The sequence below is a fragment of the Lichenostomus cassidix genome, chromosome 8, assembly GCF_008360975.1.
Source record: "Lichenostomus cassidix isolate B80296 chromosome 8, HeHo_3.0, whole genome shotgun sequence".
NCBI lineage: Eukaryota > Metazoa > Chordata > Aves > Passeriformes > Meliphagidae > Lichenostomus > Lichenostomus cassidix.
The window spans coordinates 16,266,365-16,288,819 of NC_139489.1; the positions used below are offsets into that span (position 1 = coordinate 16,266,365).

Here is a 22,455-nt window from a genome sequence, read left to right on the forward strand (position 1 = left end):
GGTTGCCCAAGCAGATACAGTTTGTGCTTTCAGCTGTTTGCAGGTATACTGGAAGACAGAAGGTTTGTGTTATTGCTTGTGTAGAGTTATCACTGATGGCTGTAGACCTACTGAAAGACATCTAAAATATCTAAAAGTTAATTAGTGTTGTATTTAAATTAGTTCTTATACTGGATTTATCTGGGTGAGACCCTCATTTATTAATATAGTATCTTTAAATACTTCAGTCCTTACATTTGCAGAGCACTTTTTAGTGCGCTTGGTAAAGCCAGTAATTGAGTAACATAGGGTATTTTATTTTTTTGTGCAGGGAAAGTTCTTTAACATATTTCAGATTAAGTTTTCATTGTTCATGTAACACATGTGCATACTTTCTAAAGAACTTGAGTTCTTTTTGGTAGAGAAAAGAATTCCCTGAAGTCCAGATACGTTCAGCTTTTTCCTTGTAATGGTGAACAAACTGTTCAGTGAGAGCTGAAATTCCAATCAGATGGTTTCATTTTGCCCCTAGTGAGTTTACGTACCCCAGTCCCAGTGCTCTCTTGGCAGAAGGTTTAGAGGTTTGTCTTCAGATGTATGTCAGTGCTTCAGCTGGATGGGAAAAGAAGGGGGAAAAAAGTATTATGCTAATAAAATCCTTCTGGTTTTCATTAAAATGCAGACCCTCTACACTGACTTTGTTTATGGAATTATCTGCAATAAATTTCTGTTGCTGGGTTTTTTATAAGCTGCAAGTTCTAGTCTAAGAGGAGAATAGCAGGAGTATTACATTTCCTTCTAGGTGACTAGAACAGGAAAGGGCTTAATTTTTGGTGTACTAAATTTTCTGATAATTTCTACTGTATGGAAATTTGAAACAGTTACATGTAAGATTAATTCATACTTTCTCTTTAATTTTTTTTTTGTTTTGGTTTTGTTCTGTTTAGTCAGAACTCTGTTTCTGCTTTGTCATTTACAATGAAAAGGGCATTAGACTGTTGAAAGTGTTTTCTGGTATTGTGGTTTGTCCATTTGTCCATAGTTTTAGTACTTTTTACATCTTTTGAAGGAGAAGTGCAGTCGTCCTGTGAGCTAAAAAGCTAATATTGGCAGGACTTGAGTTTTTCTTGGTCTTTATTGTGGAGCTCTTATGTTGTCTTGGGCAAGTAAACAATTTTTGTCTCTGTTAGATGGGTTGTAAAATTGGAATACACTTTGTTTTAATGAAATTAGTATCGTAACAGTATTTGTAAAATACTTCAACATTCTTTAATGTGTAAGGGCACAGCAATATAGTGTTCTAAAATGTTGATAGTAACCCTTACTCTTTTATCCTGATTTTGGATGGGGTAGAGTTAATTTACCACTTAGTAGCTGGTACAGTTGCTGTGATTTGGATACTCACAAGTGTTTGTTCCAGAGGCAAGTACCATGCAAATCACTTCTGCTTGACTGGTACACAAGAAATAGTACAACATGCTTTTTTGTAGTTGCATGTTAAAGATTTTTTCTTCAGCATTGTGCAGTGAAATGACATCCTCTAGATTTGAGTTTGGGGTGATTTAAGTGCTAAAGAACTTCCGAAACATGACAGCAATTGCACTGGAGAGTTGAGAGGCAGCCTTAACTTTTGGCATACTTGAGGCTACCAGATGTGAGTGCAGGTGGTCAAGATGGGTGTGCCTTTTGGATGTCCATCTGCTTTGTAAATCCTTTGGAAAGAAAGCATTTGATTGCTGGATTCATTCTTATGACGGATGCCTAATTCAAGTGGATGTGAAAACCTCACTTTGTAAATTCTGGTTGGTACAGTCATTGGAGGGCGTTTTCTTTGAATGTGGGTATGCTTCTTGTACACTTTGTCTTTATGCCAGATGCCTAATTTCTTTCAGAGAAAGTAAATAATGTTTTACTTATAATATCTTCAAATAAGCATTTGGTCTAGGTGGTGTGGGGTTTTCTTGTGGTAGTGAGTGGGAAAATAATTGATGTCTGTGAACCCAAGACAACACCTGTGCTGCAGTGCAGTTGGCTGTCTCTACAGCAGGGGAATACTCTGGAAGAGGAAATTGTAATGTTTATAATATCCAACACTTTCCAATCCTTACAATAAAGGGATAAATTGTTCCTGTTTCAGCTGTTATGGTGTCTGATTGTCCTGCTATTTTTTCTCCTATTTGTATGAAGCCAGTCACAATTAGAGGAATATTTAGGGTATTTGATATTTGTAATCAATGGCTGGAGCATATTTTGTGTTTGTATTTATGTAGTACCTAGTACCATTAGTCACATAGTGGCCTTGTGTTGTGCTGCATTCTACACAAACTCAGTATAAAGAGCATCCCCAATAATGTAGATAACTTTGAATTCCAGGAGGGACTGCGTCATTAGTGGTCATGCCAAATGAGAGTTGTGCAAACCCCAATATTGTTCAGCACAGTGGGCAGTGATCTCGACTGCAGCCTCTTAACTGTTTCTTTTGGTAAGTCTTGCAAGCAGAGGGGTAGCAGTGGGGCAGACCTTTGTCATGTTTGTGGGGGTTGAGCACCCAAACAACCTAAGAACGTGCAGGAAATACTTGTTGAAATATACAAAGGAGTGTTGATATCTCAATCCAAGCAAACAGTAATCCTTTGGTATGATGAGGTAATAAGCTGGAATCAGCCAGCAATGCCCTGTGAAGTGAGGTTAAGAAGCTAATGTTTGATGCGATAGAGAAGGATGCAAAGAGACAAGAAGAGATAATGCTTAAGAAACATGTGGGTGAAAGGATAATCTCTCAATACCAGAGAAAAGGATGTGGTCTGGTTGAGAAATGAGATGGGTAGAGAATGTGTAAAGATTGCAGATGTTAGAATGGTTAGAAAGAGACCAATATATAAAAAAAAAAGAAGTAGTAGAAGTTGTTAGCAGGTTTTAGGATGGACATAGATACAAGATTCAGGAAAGAAGTCAAATAGGTGAAAGAATGGTTAACGTTGGAGACCTTACTATAAAAGGTAGAAACCAATAAAGTGCAGTAGCTGCAAAGATATAATGCACATTATATGCTTTTTAATGAAATGTTTTATCTTAGTTTTTCCCTGAGTACAAGTTCAAAGTTGTGATTAATAAATACAAAATTGTTTGAAGGTCCACTAGGGAGGACTGATAAAACAACTTTGTTCTGTGGAATCAAATATGGGTTCTCTCATGCCCCTAGTATCTACTTTATTTAGACCCTAATAGTGCAGGTACTCATTTACATATTTAATTTGACCAATACTTGTTCGTTTTATGAGCAAAGATCTCACAGGATCAGTGAAACTCACTAATGTGCTTGTAAGTACTGTATTACCAGGAAATTTTCAAAGCAGGTTTTTTTTGTTTTTAAGAAAGAAACTATTTGCAAAGTAGCTCTACCTGTAGCTTGTAGTTGACGCACAGCATGATTTAAATCAGCAACAATTACTGATGTTATTTTCTTTAATTATTTAATGGATCTCTTTTCAGCCTTATGAACCTTGGCTGCTATGAACTGTGAGTTAGAAGAACAAGAATATAAAATGGTGAAAATTTTACTTTCAAAGTATTTATAATTAATCTATTTGATTAAAACTTTTATCTCAGTAACTGTGGATTTTAGTATCTGGGAAATTTTCTAAACAATAGATGATGACATTTGGGATTTGTGCAATATTCAAGGTGATACAAATTCGTTTGGAGGAGGGCAAGAAAAGGGTGAACTTGTCTTGAAAGGTTCTTCAGCATGTTGTAATAAAACGGTAAAAACCAGACTGGAATATCTGGTTAGGTCTCATGTCTAAGAAGATGGCATGTTTAAAAAAGAGGAAAAATTAATTTCTTGAAAATAGATAGTAACTTATCAGGAAAATCCAAATGTTTGGGATTTTTCTACATTGTAAGTCATGTGAGGGGAATGTAGACTGTACAGTTCTATGACACTTAAATAAAAATGTCACCATGTGAGGCAAGCTGAGCAGTTTTGTAAAGTATCCTGGCTCTGCATGATACTCAAATATTTACTCCTGTAGCAAGAGGTGTGGTGGTCTGATTAAGTGTTTAGGTTGAGACTGAGGAAACAGGGGTTGTGGGTTATTTGTTTTGGTTTACCTTGATTGCTTCTTTGTTTCGTAAAAGCTGTGAGGTCTTTTGTGTTATTTCTGCTGAAGTTTTGCAATCACATAAACTAGATCTTTTAACTTATCTCCCCAGTTTGAGGCCTTGTTAATATTAAGATCTCTCTCTAACAACAAGGGTAGCTTCTTTCCAAAATGGTTTTTTAAGAAGGATTTTCACTTTGGTGTTGGTGCTAGGGAGTATAATCCTCATCTTTCCAGGAACAACGTTGCAGTTCCTCTGCATGAGCTCTTGAGAGATACAAGTGTGATTTTCCTGAGTTCCAGCTCTGTGTTCTGCATTCCGGAGAGGGAAACAGGGAAGTAGGAGTAGTTGTGTGCAACAAGGAGTTTTTACTGGAAGAATCATCCAGTTAGTGGATTGGAATTGGAGTTTTGTAAAACCAGGGATTGGCTCTGTGTGTTCAAACTCTAGTAGGTGCAAAGAAAGCCAATGTCAGGCTGAGTGTGCTGCCTGCTCTTCGTGCTTGGATGTCTTAGCACCCAGTGACTTCCAAGGATTTTGGTTTGGAGGGGCTGTCACTCAGTTACACTGAAATTTCAATAGCTGAACTGAAGTAATTTTCTTAAGATATTTGAAATACTCTTAAAGATGAGATGCCAGTGGTATTTGTGCTTAGTGATTCTTAGATAAAATGTTTTTCCATGTTCTGTCTGGTTTGCAAGGCTGCAATTGTGGGTTGTGTAATGAATACATTTTGACATCATTTGTATAATATGCCTTGCAATTTTTGAGAAAACATGTAATTGTCTTAAGGTGATAGTGCTGAACTGCTGGGATTCATGCTTTTCACAATAACGAGGTACAGTGGAATATCAGAGTTGAATATTGAGTAGCTTCAAACTCAAGTTTCAACCTTGAGTTTTAATTCTCAAAGGAGAGTTTATACAGATTTTTATGCACATGTTAGGTGGGAATAGTGCTGTTAGTTTATATATGCACTGGATGCTGGGCAACTAGGAATAGTGAATTGTAAGACCTTACATGTAAATATTTCTTATGATCTTGATAAACTATTTGTGCTACTTTGTGCTTAGCCCTTCAACTTTTAATCATACAGGCATAATCAGACTGTAAGCCAAGCCTGAAACTTGTGGCTTTCCTGACTGCTTTTCTTCATTATGTCATTGGAAAAGAGGTTTGATTTTTTGCTGACTTACGTTCATCGTGGGAAGAGGATCATGCTCCCATATCTCCTTAGTTAATCTAACAGTTGTTTGGATGTTGCTGTTATCCTTTCAGGACTGTTACCAGTTAATCTGTTACAAAGACAGCATAGCTTTTCAGAATGTTGGTTCTTGCTGTCCTTTCTTAATCAATGTAAAACAATGTTTCATGTGGTGTAAAGGGTTTTTTGTTCTTTAAGGAAGGTGTTGAATTTGAAAGCATTTCTTCAAGAGCACTTTGCAAATTTTTCATTTATTTTCAGTTGATTTAAATTATCTCAAAGTAGCACAGTATGCAGTTTAAACTCATTTCACAAAATACTTTAAAAATATTACTGTGTTTTGCAAAAAGCTGATAAGGGCACTTGAAAAAATATAACCAAAAATCGATGTATTCCTGCCATATTAAAGGTGTTTGAGGCTTTGCTTATAGTTGGAACCTTTGTCTTTCAATAGTCTCTGCCATTAAAGCTAATCCAATAGTAAATTTATAGCAGAAAATGGCACCCTAACACCTTAAATAACTATTTTTTACCATCAGATTCTGCTTGTCTTTGTTCTGAAAACAGTTTCTTCTGATCTTTATTTGCTAGAAGTTCCTAACAATTTACTTGCTCCATTTTTAGTTTGTTTAGACTATCTTCTTACGTTATTTTTCATAATATTTTTATCTTTGGTGTTACAATTCATTAAGTTGCTTCAGCAGCATTAGTTTTCTGTATTCTGCTTAGTATTGACATCTCTTTTATGAGGAAAAGAGATGAATAAAGAGGATAGTAAGTTAACAATGAAGAATTATGAGTTACACAAAGCTATTTGTAATGTCATATTTTAGGGTACAACATGCTTTCTGATGTATGCAGTTTTCTTCTGGACTTTGTATGATCTGTGTTTATCATCTCTGTAACATGGTATAAAACATCTGCAACACCTGTAGAGGTGTTACTGAAGGCTTTCATGTTAGTATTTCAGAAGGCTTTCATAATCAGTATTTCCATATGAAGAACAGTTTTCAGTAGCCATTATTGCTTTAACTCTTGAGTGGAAACAATGGTAGATACATTTTTAGATGGTGCTTAAATGTACAGTTTATGAGATTATCTTTTGACTTTAGGGACAGTATATGACAAGACATTTCTGGTAAAGCTGTATTTAACACTAGCTGACACAGAAGGTAGTCTTTCTCATCCAATTACATTCATCTGGCTGGAAATGGTTTACTGTTTCAGCTGCAAGTAGTTTATTTGAATTACATTTGGTGTGTTGTTGCCCTACATTAATATTAGGAATCCTAAGTTACATCTTGGAAAAACACCTTTATTTACTATTTTCTCCATGCTTTTATGTGTCTGATTTCACATCAGTGTTTGTCTACTAGTTGTGTTTTTATTGATGTTGCAGCCCAGTTTTATTGCTACTCAATTTTCTGCTGTAGTTTCCTGGGAATCTCCTTGTTTCTTTGAGTTCTTTACCTATTACATCTGTTTATTGCAAAAAGCTAGTACTAGTTTATGCATTACAGTTATAAAAATTAAAATAATTTTTTCCAAGATCCACAGATTCAGAAATCAGAGATGACTGTGCAGATGTAGTGATAAGTGTATTGTGTAGTCTCTCCAGTTCTTTGTTGAAATGGGGAAAACTATTGTGCAGCATGGATGAAAAACCTTTTAATTAGCATTTTAGTTGATTGTTGCATTTGGAGTCCTTGATGTGAAATGTTTGCAATAATCTTGAGTAACAAAACTCTGTATCAATCAGATACATGGCTTAGTTAATAGTATTATTGTTGAGATATCAGTAGATGGTATCTCAGCATGATTTTAACATGGCAGTAGAACAAATTACACTGATTTTGGTGGTAGCCATTTAAGATGGATGCTGAGAACCCCAACAGTTTAGAGAGCATTAAACGATTTCTAAATTTCTCTCATGTTGCTGTTGATTGTCTCTATGAAGTAACTAGTTGATACATTTGTTTGTGTGAACGAGCTGGTTTGTGGAATGTTAGCAATTCAAGTATTTATTTTGTGCTACTATGTATTCTTGAGATTGTGTGTATGTTACCAGAAAAAAAAGAAACTTTAATTTTATTATCATCAGTGTACTCTAATTGCAGCAGGTTGATAACAAATGAGTATTTCCAGCCTAATGGACTAATGCCAAATGTGTGCTAGCCTAATGGACTAATGCTACTAGTGCAGGGCACATCTCATGTGAATTGATTCCTGCTTTTATATATATATATCTATATAATCTAATTTGAAAACTGAATTTTTAACAGTTGCAGTAAAACCAAGTCCAATATAACTTTGGGAACTGAAGAGAAAATGTATGACAGTATAGGTTTTCTTTTTGCAGTTTATGAAATACCAAGAATTAACTTATGTTTCATGACATTAACATCATGGTCATATTCATTTGAGTGATTTGGCCTCAAGTGTAGTTCTCTGGATGACTTCCTCAGATGGGAACATCAAATTGTAAGCAGCAATCTTTTTCTTCCGTATTTCTCTCCTTGTAGAAGTCTTTCTAGACTGTACAAGGTTATTTTCAATTCACAGAAAAGTGAAATGGCTTCAGAGTAAAGAAACAGAAGAAATCTAGCATTCTGAAAAATTTTGCTTTGAGGATGTAATTGCTAAAGAGCTGTTTGAGGATACTGCTGACAAGTTAAGATAAAAATATATTCTCAACTGTTACTTTATTCAGTTTTGCTGCCTTTGTTTCAGGTTACTAACTTGCTTTGAAACTGGGTAGTGGATATACTTAACCTTGGTGCAAGATACTTAATGAATTTCAGTTGATTAGTTAAACATTGTTTCATGCTTTTCTTGTGATATAAAAACATATATTGCTTTCATAATTAACCTTGTGATTTTTTAAAATGTAAATTGTGCATTCTGCTCTGTAAAAATATAATGATTTTGCATATTCTTATGAAGCATTTTAAAGTATCTGGGAAATTAATCCTTCCTGTGACTGTTTTGTGATATGGTATGTGATACCATACGAAGAACAATCAAAAGTTAGTCAAATGTATTTTGATAAATGGTCTTTTGAATGTTTTAAATATTTAGTATTTCTTTGAGGCTGATGAGGACAATAGTTTCAAATAGCTTCCTTTCCAAATCATTCTCTTCAGAAAAAAGTAATTGACTGGTGAGTATCTTTCATTTTCCATTATATGCTAAAGGTGCACTCAGAATACTGTTACAGATTAATTATATTTAATTTTAGTTTTATTAATTTTCTTTCTAAAAGATACGTATGGTTTTACACAATGATGTGTAATGATATAAAAACTAAGAAAAAGAGATACTTGGGGAAAAGGCACTTGCTTTAATTTTTTCTACCACAAAACCATGATATGTTTTTGATTAGAAATTGGCATGCTTTAATCACTGATTTGTAAATGTTTTGGCTAAGATATAGTGTTAAAGCTCCCCAGATATGAAACATCAATTTCCAGTGTTTTTTAATCAAGCTAGTAATGTTAAAAACAAAGTTGGAACTCCCATGTGCAATTAGATGCTTTCAGTTTTAGTCAGTTTAATAAAAGGCATAACAGTTTTATTCCGTATGAAGGAAATGGTTTTTGGCTTTCTCATTATGTCATGTCTTATTCAATATTTGAGGCTGTTTGTAGAATTTTTTTAGTATTTCTTTGACAGTTTCTAGATCATTGATTATTTACAGAGATTTATCACTTATTGGTTAATATTTTGCTATTTTAATTCTGTGCAGACTTCGTGAAATGAGTGATAGTAAAGACATGAGTACCACTTCATGTTGAAGGATGTAATCAAAAATAATTAGGTTTTTCATATAGGACATAATGAGTGTGGTGTGTCAATGACATGAAATGCCGGAAAGGTTACATCTTTAGGTGACAGAAAGACTGTGCCCCTTTCTTCTACTTCAAGGTCAGTGTGTAATAAGGAGTGTGAAGTTTCACAGGGTTTGTTGGTGAGAACTGGGTTTTGAGAGCAAGGTGCAAATACAAAGGTCTGGAGGTGTTCAGGTTGGATGAGGCTCTGGGTGAGCTGGTCTTGTGGGAGATATCCCTGTCTGTGGCAGGGGTTTGGAACAAGGTGATCTTTGAGGTCATCTCCAACCCAAGCCATTCTATGATCCTACATAGTGAATTTGTAGTAAATTACTGTTCTGATCTGCAGTATTTGCTGCAGTTGAATTTTGAACTACATCTGCATTGTATTGGTGAGCACTTTTTTACTGTTTTGCTCTTTATTATTTCTGATTTGGTAATACTGAACAGTCATTAGGAAAGAAACCTAGTAATTATTTACTACAGTGCCAGTTTTTCTGTGGCTGTGATCAGTGGAACAAGATGATTTGCATGGAGTATAGAATTAACACAGTGTTTAAAATGCTGCTGTTAAATTGGTTTCCCACAGTATTTCTTTATTAAGGCAGGAAGAATGTTCTCAGTATCTACTTTTGGAGTAAACAGTGAAATTGTCAGAAGGGTAAGCAGCGCAAAAAAGGCTTAAAGAAGGAATTAAGAGGGAAGTAGTGCATGAACAAGAGTTGAAAAAAAATAGACTAGAAGAATAAAAAATGATCCTGAGAAATTAGGAGAGGGAGAAACTGGCAAAGATCATTCTGTTTCAGTCACAGAATCATGGAATGGGTAAGGTTGGAAGGCACCACAGTGGGTGATCTGGAGCAACCTCCCTGCTCAGACAGGGTCATCCCAGAACACACTGCTCAGGATTTCTTCCAGACAGTTCTGGAATATCTCCAGTGAGGGAGACTGGAAGGCAATCTGTTCCAGTGCTCAGTCACCCTCATGGTAAAGAAGTTCTTCATACTCAGATGGAACTTTCTGTGCATCAGTTTCTGCCCATTGCCTTCTGTCCTATTGCTCAGCACCACTGAGCAGAGCCTTGTCCATCCTCTGACACCTCCCTTCAGACACTGACAGACACTGATGAGGTTCCCTCTCAGTCATCTCCTCATGAACAGCCTCAGCTCCCTCCGTCTTTCCTCGTGAGATGCTCCAGTCCCTTTGTCATCTTTGTCAATCTGTGCCAGACCCACTCCAGGAGCTCTGTGTCTGTCTTGTACTGAGGAGTCCAGAGCTGGGCACAGATGTTCCTCACTGGGGCTGAGTAGAGGGGCAGAATGGCCTCCCTTGACCCACTCACAGTGCTCTTCCTACCATTGTCCTTCTTGGCACTGCAGGCTCATGGACAGCTTGCTGTCCACCAGGAGCCCCAGGTGCTGCTCCACAGAGCTGCTCCCCAGCAGGTCAGCCCCCAGCCTGTGCTGGTTCCTGGGGTTATCCCTGCCCAGCTGCAGGACCTGTGTTTGCCTTTGTTAAATTCAGGGGTTCTCCCTGCCCCTCTCTCCAGCCTATTGAGGCTCTGAAGGGCTGCACAGCCTCTGGAGCATTGGCCTCTCCTCCCAGCTTTGTGTCAGCAGTGAACATGCTGAGGAGGCATCTGCCCCTTCATGCAAGTCATTGCTACATGAGTTGAAAATACTGGACCCAGCTTTGAACCTTGAGGTTCAGTCACAGATCAAGTACCTAGATTTGATGTTTGTTCATCATCTTTACTTTTCGGATCTCCACTGGATTTTAGTGTGAATAGCCTTCTATTTTTATTAGTTTAGTCAGGAAGGAAATAACTGAAGAAGACAGGTTTCTGCTGAAGTACCTTTTAATTTCTACATTGGCTGTTCATTTAACTCTCAAAAAGAGATTGGCTCTCTAAAAAGGAATTGATATGGTCTGGTATCATTATTGCCAATGTGCCCTAGTTGTTCATGTTTGCTTCTGCCATGAATGCAAATACTACTTGTCTTGCTTCACAAGTATTGGCACTGGTTACGCTGTATGTTTGCTTGCTTTCAGTGTGGAGCTCCTGGAGTGGTGCAGAATGTATTTATGGAGCCTATTGTCTTTTTAATTGGCTGGATTATAGAAACAGTATGAAAATGAGCTAGTTTGAGTTTGAACTTTGTACATGTTTTGGAAAGAATAAGGAACCTAGCTATGACTAGCTGTAAACCTAGTTCAAAAATGTGGGTTTTTTTCCCAGTGTGCTGAAGTTTGTACTCATCTTTTGTGTATGCGACTTCAATGTCCAAATATGCTGTAATAGGGATAGGGTTGTTCTACATTTTTGAAATTGTAACTTTTGTAATGGGAGTGCATATTCTTATGGTTAAATTGCATCACTCTTTTTGTTTGCTTTGTAATTTAAAGGAAAATACATTGCTAACCTGGAAGTGAAACAATATATATTTTTGTAGTATTTGTTTTATCAGAGGAACTACATTTCTACTAGAAATGAAGGTTTTATGAATAATTTTAATGTTATTCTTACAATACAAGTTATGAATTTAAAGTCTGGTGAAACACAGGAGGACTTTATTGCATATTTCTAGGCTAACATCTTAAAAACTCTGAGACAAGCTGATACACAGCACAATTGTGTTACATTTTAATGTTATCTGAATCACAAAACCTTGAAAAATTCCACTGTTTTGAAGGTGCCAGTAATAACATCTGGTTTTAGTTTAAATTCTTTATTCAGTTATGTTAATGTTACTATGAATTTTGCTTTAAAAACAATGAGTACAGTAGATTCCATTGGAAATAGAGGACTTGTGGCAGGGGGAGGAGATGTTGGTTTTGGTTTTGTTTTGGGTTTTTGAATTTGGGTGTTGTTTTGTTGTTGCTGGGGTTTTTGTGTACGTGTGTGTTTGGTTTGTTTTCTCTCAGGGTATTTATCTGTATCTGAAACAGTGTTCCAAAGACGAGAAGAAGGTTCTAATTTACTGCCATGTAAATTTCCTGTTAAGTGTATGGATCTGGTTTTATAATCAAGTTTGAAAAGTATTTACTGTTGTTAGGAAGATATTTATGAAGGGAAAAAGATGTGGCTACTGCAGTCTTTCTTTTAAACACTGAATATTCACAGGTGATACTGAAAAGGGAAGTTCACTTTACAGTAGGACATGTTACAGAAAAATCCCCTAGTTCACTGGGTTGACAAAAACAAACAGCATGTGGCAAATCAATTAACAGCCATCCAGTTGGGTAACTATTTACATAACTGGTCCCATGATCTCTGCTCTTCTGAAATATTGAACAGTATCTGCTCCCTTTTAGTGGAGAGTGTGCTCACAACAGTCCGTGGTGATTAATTCTGTTAGTATTTGTAGCCCTTCCTACACCATAAAAGGCTAATGATTTAATTCAATAAAATTGAAGGCTGATCAAAATACCTCTGTACAGGTTTCTTGCTCTGAGTGATTTAGAAGAGCAAGTATTTGTTGACAAGCTATGTAGTATAGTTGTATCTTTTGAATACCAATAGCAACAAATGTGAGGTGTATGCCTTTGTCTTAAGTCTCTAATAGGAGCTGTTAATCACACTAGGACATACCTTCTCATATTCCAGTTGCATTCACTATAGCTTCCTACGTATAGGAGTAGAGTGTAGTTGAAACAGTCTGTCAGAGCTATGCTAAATAAGGAGGTTTTGTCTGGGTCTCTGCTTAGAGCTAAAAGATTCATTTCCACTGGAAGATCCACTATGTATTATTCCTGTACCAAGTTCTTGTAGGTTTACTGGGTATTGTAATTACACCTACTGTGAGAAATTAACTAAAAGTTAAGAGCAGGATATGTTTGCTTTATTCATGTGCTGTAAATTTGATTTTTTTGAGTTCATTGTTCATTGCTGTGTAGAAATAGTGCCATGAAATGTGTTTTCTTAAGGAACTGTTGACAAGAGTTTAAGATTCTAAATAATGTGCACCTTCATTAAATGCATATGAGGAAAGTTATAAGGAATTTACCATGGATATATCTTGCTCTCTGTGTGTTGAAATGGTGAAGTTCTACTTGTGATACTCAATGCCTGGATTCTGTGTAGGTATTTTTACACTGTCATTTGTCCTAATTGTCAGAATGATAATATGATTCAACCCATACCAGATAGGTTATTTTCCCTCTAATTATTCTATTGAGACAAAGTCTAAATATGCATCTTTTAAGTGTGAAACAAACGAAATTCACTTGTTTGCCTGGGATTTGTGCATCATACCTGTTAAAACAGTTTATAGTTTTTAAGTCAGTTTAAAATGGTATCCAACAGTCTACTTAATAGCTGAGCAGATAAATACAAGGAAGTGATATTTGGATGAGAGGGAAGTTGGCACTCTCCCTTCTTCTTCACCTCCCCCATCTGGCAGAAAGTACTTCCTTGTTTTAAATTGGTATCAAGCATCTTGGCTTTTTGATGTGTTCAGAACTGTGATTCTGTTATAGTTTGGAACTCCAGCAAGAGGTTATAGTATAACCTCTAAGTTATATGCAAACAAAGTTATTTTAAATGTTGTAGTTCAGTAAAACTCACTAATAATGCATTATAAGCTGGGTTTCATGGTATTGCAGCTGGACACATTGTAATACACTTTGTACAGAGTTGTGTGTGCACATGCAAAGCTGATGGATCTTGTTTTCTGAATTTGTGATGTAGGTGTTCTGTAATATTCCATGTGCAAACCCTTCATCTTTCCCCTGTTGCCTCGCTGTGTGACATCAGACCACTCCCTTCTTGTCTTGAGCACTCTGTTCACTCTCTTAGTGTACAGAGAGGAAAAAACCAGTGCATTCACTGCCTGACTGGCCAGAGCAGGAATTTAACCCTTCACTGAAGAGGTTCTCAGTAGGTGAGATCCCTTCCTTGTTTCTACAAGTTTTTTAAAACCAGATCCTCCAGAATGCAAAAATAGATTAAGTCACATGTACAAGGCAGGATTGCTTTCTCAGCCAGTCTCCTGTGGATACATTTTTAATAATATTGTGGAAGTATCTGTAATTGGTAGAGAGGTATTTGGAAGTTTTATAAAGTTTTCAGTGGTTTCACCAAGGGTTCTTTAGTTATGCACTGAAACGTTCACCTTGTACATAGAGTGTCAAGTCATGTAATAATATTTTGTAATTGAAGAACTAAATGATTCTTTACACAATTTTTTGAAAATAAAAGTCTTGCATCAGTGTTTTCTCAGCCACATACTTTGTTCTTGCAGATTTTCTGTAGGCTACCATTAATCATGCAGTGAATGTGCTGGTTTTGCACACAGCTTCTGCTTCACATGAGGCCTCACATGGTTATTGGTCATACAGCCAATTCGGTATTCTGCTGCTTCATTGATCTATAGCCTCACTGCTTTATAAGCTGTTATTCTAGTGTTGCTGGGAACATGGGATTTTCTCCGTCTGTTTCTTACAATGAGCAACAGCATCTCTAAGCACTGTACAAACAGTAGTGGCATTTTTTTACTGTGATGCATCCTATTGCACTTACTTCATTTAGGGTTAAACTTAGTCTTCCTGTCTCCTGTTTCAAGTGACATAACTAGGACTGAAATGTACTTATACTTCAGTCAGTTTATTAACAGCCTTCAGCCATTCCCAAAAGACTCAGGAAGTGCCTGTTTTCTGGCTTGGCTATGGTGAAAATAAGGTTTCTTGGTGTTCAGGGGAATGGGCACCATTCACATAAATAATTATGTCCTTTGAATATACAAGGCAAGTGTAATACTGCCCCTGTGTTGAGGTGGCAATTATTTTAATTCAATAACATAAACATTTATATGGTTTGTGATCTGCTATTGTCTTGGATAGAGATGTTTGGAAATGGTCTGTTGGTGTGTTAAAGTGGGAATTAAGCTTAAAATAGAACTGGGTGAAGAATTATGTGTTTCAGAATTAAGCTTTGATTCAAATGCAGATAAGACTCAAGTATTCTAACTATCTCTATTAAGAACATATGTGAAAAAAATCTGGTTAAGTTTCTTTAAAAAAAATTCTTCCGAGTTAAAAGTTGAATCAAATTAGGGGGATGATTGAAAGCTAAGTGAGTGGGTTCTGATCCAGTTTACAAAGTAGGATTTCCTGGTCTATATTTTATGTATGCATGTATTCTAGTGATATTTACTTCATATGAGTGTGTGTGTATTTGTATTTTTCTCAAGCGGCTGTGGTAAGGGAGTCCACCACCCTTACCTGATTGCTTGGGACACAGTACTTGCCTCTTTCCTAACTTGCAGGTAAAGATGGTAAAGCTGATATGCACCCACAGTGAAGAACTTGTTCATTGACAAGCTCCATGTGAAGATGCTGTGATGAGTAGCAGAGAGGAGGGATGGCTGGAACTGTTCTGGCTGCTTCACTCTTCGTTGGTAGAACTTCCTGAGGAGGAAGAAGTGGTGTGTTTAGGAAATAGCCCTCCCTGCAGTGTGTGGCAGGCTCTGAGCGCTGTGGGACTGCAGAGCAGGGTCACCTGAGAGAAGAGAGCAGACCTGTCAGGTACTGCAAAGAAGCGTTCTTAAGTTTACATCATGATAGAGCAAGGTAAATGTACTGTTCTAGTTCTTATGAATGTGACCATCTATGAACTGAAGAATTCTGGAGATGATTCATTAACAGGGCAAATAGGAGTGGTTGTTGAGGCACCCTGTGTGGCAGCGTGTTCCTTTCCTCTCCTGATGTTGGTGTTCAGTGTCTCAGTTATGAAGTCTTCCAGTCAGGTTGCTCTGCTGGTAGGAAACTATTTCTGTTAAAATCTAATGATTAGTCCAGCTGATCATTCAGTGGCATGGGTGAGCTGGAGTGCACAGCTGTAATCTCTAATATTTTTCAGCTGATCTGCTAATCTCCAGAAGGAGAACTTGATTCTGTTGTAGCTGTGGCTGCTCATTTCAAAAGCAGTCACAAATGTTTCCACTCATAGTCTGTCTGTGGTAGATTCCTGCCCTTTCCTGGAAAATAAGTGTGTCACACCTGTGGAGTTGTTAGGTCTCCAACAAGACATCCCCTCCTGCCAGACCTGACTTTCATCTAGATTTTCCAAAGCAGTTCCTTTGCTGCTGGTTTGAGGACATCTTTATGGAGAGAACCAGTCTTTGTCTCTGTCTCAACTGCAGCTCTCCATTTTAGCTGTTTTATAAACCTGACTTGCTGTATACATTATCTTACAGCATGGCTGGATCTCCAGTGGTTCAGTACTCTTTTTTGCTTACTTTATCATGCAAATGTTTCTCTAATCATAGAAATTGACTTTTTAAAATTAAAGTTGACAGTGGTAATTGCTTTTTAAAAATATATGCTAAAGTTTAACAGGCAAATGGATCTTTCATACCGTGTTGATGCTATGAATTTATTAATTCTTTATTCCTCAGAGCAAATTAGTCTTTGGTCCGGCTAAAAGTGCTTTTTTAATTACAGTTGTTTTCCTTTTGCACGTTAGCCACCGTGGATTTCTAGCAGAGTTTCTCACTTAAATATTTTCAAGCTACAGCATAATCTGCTGTTAATATCAGTGTCATAATTTGTACAAGCAAAGTAGCTCCATGTCCTGAAGGTCAACCTACAAGCTCTTTTCAGAAATTCTTTTTAGAAATTACATTTATTTTTATGTCTCAAAAAGACGAATAGATTTTCTTCATAGCATCCTGTACATATGCCTGTATAGTCTATAGTGAACTTCTGTTTTAATATGAAATTAAAACGTGAAGTATTGTTTAATTTAAGTATGTGGACCTGTAACTTTTTTTTCTCATCTTGGTCTGCTTTATTTCCAGTGTTGCTAAGGCTTTTGATGTTGCTGCCCTGAACCTTCTAATTGATATTAATCTTTTAGTCCATAAAATGCTTAGTGTTTGAGTTTGCTCACAGCCACATTTCCCCCTCTCTTTTAACTGTAGTACCTAAATTGTTTTCAGAGAGGAATGAGGTATAATTTGCAGATTAGTCTGGAGCTGCAGTCCAGAACTTGTAGAAAGCAGAAAAGCAAAACACTTTCTTTTTTTGTTCTTGGTATAGAAACAGCTCTTTGTTAGTTTTGAGATGTAAAACTAACAGGGTGTTTTGAAAAGATAAAGTACTGTTTAGCTGGAAGCAGCTTTTGTCTGCCTGTTAGGAAAGAAGCACATTGCAGTTGCAAGGAAAAAAGAAAGACCAGACCAAATTGATAATTATAAAAACAAACTGGCAGGAATATGGAGAAATGATAATCAGTTCAGACAGTAAAAATAAAAGAGCCATTATCCTAAGATAGAAGAGGAAGCAGGAATGCATAAAGACAGAGACAAAAGTAGAAACCAAAGCCAGTTAGACAGTGAAGAGGTATCCACGAAGAGGAACTGAAATGTATTGTCAGAAGTAGATGAGTGTAACATGCTCTAATTAAAATACGATTTTATAATTAACTTGTCCTGAAGACAAATAGGGAAAGGTCTACTGTATTATACTGGTATCTTCTTGTTAATATATTAGTGGATGATTATGGTTCCCATAATTTTTAATGTAGCGCATCAGGTAGTCCTTTGTACAAACACTGCAAGATTTTTTTTGTTTTGTTCAATTTTTTGAAATAAAGGAATTTGCTTGGAGATATCTCCAGGTAAAACAGTGAATGATTTGAAGGCCTTGATCATTATCTAAAAATTATATAAAAAAAAAAGCCGCGTAATGTTTCATAGAAATAATTCAGCTATGTCATAAGAGTTTTATAAAATCTTAATATGTTAAATAGTCACTTTATAATGTTTTGTAACTTAAAATATTTAACTTCTTGACTAGAATTAGGTCTTTTTTTTTTCTTCTGCAGTGCTGCTTGTGCAGGAAAAAAGAACGTTATGCAGAATTTAACCTGTCATTTAAATTTACCCATAATTCAGGTTCATTTGATAAACCCTCTTGGGCTTTAAATGAGTAAACAAGAACTGCTAAGATTGGTATTAAGTTATCTGATCACCCACATTTTCTCACTTGGCTTGCTGTGGACTTGTGTGGTTGAGTAAGTCACAGCTTTTCATATAGTAATAATAAAATACAACATTTATATCCCCAAATGCGCTGGGGCTTTTTTGATGCCAAGTGTTTTGAATTTTGTTTTTCCTCTGAACAAGACCTGATTCGTGCTTTTCCATGCTTTGAACACTGGCATAGTGTATATTTCCTTATACCAGAGTGCATAAGGGTTAAGAATTCAGAGAGCAAAATACAGGGCTGAGTTTTTAATCTCGCACTCACAGACTTGGAAGTTTAGACTGGCTGTGCCGCCTGGAGAACAAAGAATTGGAAAAAAACCTCATCATGAGCCAGTGCTTCAAAACTGCAAATAAGATCACTTGGGTAACTGCAGACTAAAATTGTCTCAGATAAAAGTATGGAAGTAATGATGTACAGTTGAGTCAATAGAGAATAAAATGATGGTAGGATAATTAATGCAAAGTAGCTTGATTTAAAATAAAAAGTTTTATTAAGTAGACATTGCAGTTGTAATTAATTGAGATAGGTTTCTGAAACTTGTGAGTCAGTGTATTTCAATGTTTAATGTGATTCTTAAAACTTTCAACTGTATTGTCTGGAGGTCAGTGAAATGGGAGACTAATCTGAGAGCAATTCAATGTTAATGCTGTAAACTAATTTGCATATTGTAAAGGAATAAATTAGTGAAACAGAAGGATTTTTTACAGAGTGGGATACCACAATCCTAGCTTTAAATGCAAGTAGAATTGCTTTCTGAAGTTGATGAAAGCTGGGAACATTAACCCTTTAAAAATCTTGATCTTGTTTAATGCCTTTTATTTTCAACACACACACTAGTCCAGTGGCTGGACTGGCAGCTTTAGGAAGACTGAATTCCCTTCATGCTCATCCCTCTGAAGACATCTCCCATGTTTTTCTTTTTATTGGTTCTTGAGGCTTGTTTGGGGAACAAACAAATGTCTGTGAGAGGAGGAGAGCAAATCTTGAGTTTAACCTGGGAGAGTCTGTTTTGTCTTGGGCGCAGGTTTGAGTCAGGTTGGCTCTTGGCTTTGATGCCTCAGCTGATACTATTGTAAAGCTCCCTGGTATCTGCAAACACATGATAAGTTTAGAACTGCAAACCCTGAAGTATTCATAACATTGATCTGTGGTTCCAGTAAATAATCTGGAAGTAGAATTTAGGGAGGTGACATTTGTTTTGGAATAGTCTGTACTGACCTACTACAAACTTCTTGTCAAGTGTCAGATTGGTTTGTTTGTAATGCCGAGACTTTGGACTACATTACACTTTTGAGTTGGCAGTTTCTGCTTAAGGCCACCATCCATTAGCTGACCTTAATAGTTTTAATGATAGTCAGCTGCAGTTTTAATAAAGTTTTTTACAAAAATTGTCTGCTCAGCTGCTAAGGGGTGTGGGCAGTTACAAGACAAACAGCAATATATATTTGCCTGCAAATATTGTTGAGAACATGCTTCATTGTCAGGGTGTAGATAGCCAGATACTGTAGGATGGGATCTTTTTTTTTATCACCTTTTGTTGATCTCTAGTTAATGCAGTTTTCATCTTTCTTATAAAGGAGTTAACCAAATTAATACACTGATATATTTATTTTGAAATTACAGGCTTAAGTTTTATTGCAACTATTCGGTGCATTTTGTCATCTGTATAGCATTGCCTGACTTTTGATAATTTTTTTTCCACAGAAGACATCACTTATCTTGTATCTCAGTGCATTAGTTTGATTTCCTTAGTAGCACTCTGGAAGATTTGCTGCTTGTATTCTGGTATGAAAAGGAAGTTTTTCACTTAATCAAGGCCCGAAACTCAAACGTGTGCTTCTGGAGAGAGGTTGAAAGGACCACGAGTAAATTTGTGACTTTCCTGTAGAAGCTTTTCTGACATGGCCCTTCCTTTTTGCTTATTTGTTGATGTTGTCTTTATCTTTTGCTCATTTATCTCAGTGGCTTTACAGAGCAGTGTAAGGTGATTCTTGTGACTGCAGATTTTCATTCGCTGGTTTATTGTTTATAGAGGACTTGGAAACTTGTGAAGCTTTGGGATAATCCAGCAAAGCTGTCTTTGCACAGAACATACTGTTTCTAGAATCAGATGAAGAAGAGGAATTGAGGGGCAAAACAGACCTTTTGTCATGTGGTCAGTGGTGAAATACTTGCAGTAAAGTGTGATAGCTTGTCAAATGTCATTTGCATATTAGTAGTGGATAGTGAATGAAGTTTGATCTGTGTAGTCCTTTATTGTTTCAACAAAATATTTGGAAAGCTGCCGTCTCTGGTTGCATGTTTGGAAACATAAGTAATGTGGTGTTCCCTAATGCTAATGAAACCTTAGCAGCAAATGAGAGCTTTGTGGTCTAAAGAGCCTAACTAGGACAGCAAAGGCTTTGTTCTGCTGAGTGCTGAAGGAAGTCAGTTCTTCTTAATGGTATTAGGTATTGACTTCGTGCCAAAAGCACCTTTTAGAAGCTACTTCTGGATGCTAGGTTAATTTTGTAAGAGTAATTACACAAATGAGTGCAGTATAAAAAAGAAAGGCTTCTTGAGATTGATGTATTTTTATGCATATTTGCAAATGTGGTTTGACACTGCAGTGTGGTAACTGTTTCCCTATTGCCACACTCAAACAAACAATGCATGTGCAGCTTCTCTAAAAGCAGTAGCAGAAATGTCACTTTATTTGACAAAAGATATTTTGAGTGGAAATAGCAAGTTGGTATAGAGTGCACATATCAGAATAATACGAGATACAGGCCATGGTTTCCCAAATACATTGAAATCTTGTCTTCAGTCCCACTCCCATCTCTTGGCTGTTCATGTGGTTCTGTGGTGAAACAGATCAGGGAAAGTGGTTGTGATTTTGGTGGAGAGAGTGATGCAGAGGCTGGTGGTAGAACAGGATGGGTGGTTTTGGTTGGCAGCACTTGGATGCCGTTGGACTGCAGTGTTCAAGGCACTAATGGCTGTGGTTGTCTGTGGTGTAGGATACTGGGACCTGCAAGGCAAGATTTGAGAGCACCCTTAATCTTGTCACATTATTTTTATTTTTGTTGCACAGAGTTGTGTTGACTTGGTATTTTTTTTAAGTGAATATGTTTTCCTTGAGTCTTAGGCCTTGCAGCATTTAATGGCATTTTTTGATTCAACTGTACATCACCCTACTGCATGTTGAAATTGAACTTAAATTGATAATGCTAGAAGTTGACATCATTCATTAGGTTCAGGCAAGGTACTGAATCTGCAAGAGACAGCCTTTGATAAACAGCCTTCACAGCTTTTTTTGTGTGAGTTAATTAAACTTTGAGCTTAATTGCTTTCTTAGCTGTTTTTCTACTTCTTATTTTTAAAGTTTATTGTGAAGCGTATTTGGATTTAGCCTCTACAGGGCACAAACTTCGATGTTTCAGTTACTTGTCGTTTTGGATTACTAAATATAATTGCTAAGAAAAAAATATTTTGAATGCTATTGTAAGCTGAAAATCCATGATTGTTCCACTGCAGTAGATTTTTATAGCATAAAATGCAAGTATGTGTTAGGCTAAAAATGTTTGCTAGGCTTTATTTTTTACCTTTGTTTTCTCCTGCCCAATTCTTAGCCCCCATATTTCCACCTGTTTTTTGAACTTTCAACCTGCCCTAGTTAGTGTATCCTCCACCTGTTGATGAGTACAGAGTCCAGTGAAAGATTGGTTTTGAAGATGGTTTAATGTATTAAAAATTCCCCCTTTTTTTTTTTAGTTTAGTTTATTTTTGACTGTTTCTCCTTTTTGTTTTGTGCCTTTACTTTGCTATAACTTTCTTAATTACTAAAGACAGGTTTGCTTTCTTTGGAATCTCCGAGCTGATCATGAACTATGTATATAGTTTTGATTTAATAATTGTTTTTTATATGCAGACTACACCCAATTTAGTCATGCAGCTAAAATTTATATTCCTTTTTTTTCAGTGGGCAATCCTAAGACTGAAAATAGTTTTTTGTATCCAATGAAATTATAATTTCTTCTGTTTCAAAACTGCCAAACATCTCTCCTGTGAGCAGTATCTTATTTATCTAATATTGATCTTTGGTTATGTCTGTTATCTTGGTGGAAAAGATCCACTTTTGAAACAATGGATTTTGAGAGGAAAGAAAGACAGATTTCCATTGTGAAAGTAATCAAAGACTGCTTACAGCTTAACATGCAAGTATTTAGAGCTGTTTTTTGCAAAAAGAGGTAGATCTGTTCCTGCACATGAAACCTTCTGCTCTGGTATATGGCTGATACTATATACACACTTAACTGATTTATAACTTGAATGACTTCTATCCAAGTAGCAAGCATTCCCTCAGGGCAG

General features: G+C 36.4%; 1 protein-coding gene across 3 annotated transcripts in view; it reads left to right on the forward strand.

Moving 5' to 3' along the window:
• The window catches only part of FNBP1L (formin binding protein 1 like), a 57,889-nt gene that overhangs the window by 6,676 nt on the left and 28,758 nt on the right, over positions 1-22,455 (forward strand). The window lies entirely within an intron of this gene.